This window comes from Mus caroli, chromosome 16 (assembly GCF_900094665.2).
Source record: "Mus caroli chromosome 16, CAROLI_EIJ_v1.1, whole genome shotgun sequence".
In the NCBI taxonomy this organism is placed as follows: domain Eukaryota; kingdom Metazoa; phylum Chordata; class Mammalia; order Rodentia; family Muridae; genus Mus; species Mus caroli.
The window spans coordinates 30,171,493-30,173,556 of record NC_034585.1 but is presented as its reverse complement, the minus strand read 5'-3'; positions in this window follow the sequence as shown (position 1 = coordinate 30,173,556).

Here is a 2,064-nt window from a genome sequence, read left to right as displayed (position 1 = left end):
GTTTCTCTGTATAGCCCCGGCTGTCCTGGAACTCACTTTGTAGACCAGGCTGGCCCCAAACTCAAAAATCCGCCTGTCTCTGCCTCCCAAGTGCTGGGATTAAAGACGTGTGTCACCACGCCTGGCCTGCAACTACATCTTGTGCTGATGTGCTTGTGGAGACACGGCTGGCTGAAGTCTGGCTACCCTGCTCAGAAGTGACCTGACTAAAACAGGAGCAGCTTGGCTGGCCTGTCTGCCAGCTCCCTGCCTGCCCTAGGGAAAAGCCGCATCAGGATGCAGGGCTTAGAGGGATGGGCAGGGTGCACAGACTCCAGAGGAGGTGTCCCTGTTAGAGTCCCATCTGTCACTCCTCTGCTACAACAGGGCTCTTCCCTGGGTGAGCAGGGTGGGCAGCCTGGATGCTCTGCGGCCAGCCGGGAGACTCCTGAGAATCCCTCCAGACATGGGAAAGGATGATTCACACAAGGAGGGACCAGGAAACACCCAGAAGCAGGGATGTGACCCCTTCTCTCAGGTGCCCCCAGCCCAAGGCTGTGTCCATATAATTGCACCTGACCACTTCAGAAGGTGGTTGTGGCCTGCGATGTGGCTCATTGGGCAGAGGCACTTGTCACCAAGCCTGGTAATCTGAGCTCATCTCTAGGACCCATGTGGTAGAAGAGAACCGATTCCTATGAGTTGTTCTGACTTACACACACACGTGCACACGGGCATGCAAACTCGAATGTGAACACGTAATATAGTAAGTAAAATGAAGAAGGTGATGAAAGATGCCCTGGATCCTCAGTAACAGACTCACAGGCACTCACTAGATAAATATTTGGATTATTAATTTGTTAGAGGGCATGCATCTCGGTTCCAGAAAAGAGGAAGCCCAGACAAAGGGATCTTTTGAGGCTCAGTTCTCATCTCAAGTTCCTTTCCTGACACCTCTCCACAGTGGAAGAGGTGGGGACAGGAGGCTCAGGAGTCCAAGGTCAGTTCCAGGCTAGTCCTCACTGCATGCAGGAAAGGTCAGCAATTCAAATCAACAAAATTCCAAAGCAGTCAACACAGCAAACGCAGACAGAGGCTTTCTGGCCTCTGTCCTATGAAAGGACAGAGGGTCCCCAGAAGCATCCTTGTCAACAGCTTTTCTCCAGAGACAATGCCCCAGAAATCTATTTTTTTTTTAATTGACTGACATTCTCTGGCTGTCATAACAAAATTCAGCTAAAGTTGGCTGAAGGGAAAAGGGAGAGTCTTTACAAGTCTCTGTAATGGTGTTATCTCATGGAACGCAAAGGCAGTCACATGACACAGCTGTTGGATGTACCTCGACCAGAACCACAGAGCCACCAGGTTGCTGCCCTGCTTGCCTGAGGGCTCTACTCCCCCCTTACCACCTCCACTGAGCTCCTTGTGGGCAGGAAAACCTGAAACCAGTGGCCACCAGAGGCCAAGCAAGCAAAGCATACTTGTTAAGATGGATCTACACAGGGTATCTGTGCTGTCTAAGGAAGTAGAAGATGACCAAGTGTGATCTACCCAAGAGAGATGAATCGTGACTGAGCAGGGACAAAACAGAACATCCTTGCTTCTGGGTGATACTCACTGATACAACGAGGGGCTTGAGGGGAGGGGTGGGCAGAGAGCACTCTGCAGTTGGGTACCTGGGGAATGAAGAACAGGATAGTGCCGTATAAAACAGCAAGAGAGGGGAGGGCAGCCCAGTCTACCTTCCCAGGACAGAACCTCTAATTGCTCCTTCCTCTTGTTCATTCCAAAGTCCTATATTACCCATCTGCATGCCTTACTAAACAGAAGTGGGTTTAGGTTTTGTTGTTTACTTATTTATTTAGTTTGTGTGTGTAAGTGTATGTAGACAGAATAGGTGAATTCATGACCCGGTTCTCAGGGCATCAGGACTACATAGCAAGTGCTTTTACCTGCTGAGCCATCTCTCCAGCCCCCCTAAGATGTGTTCTTTTTTTTTTTTTTTTTTGGTTTTTCGAGACAGGGTTTCTCTGTGTACCCCTGGTTGTCCTGGAACTCACTTTGTAGACCAGGCTGGCCTCGAAC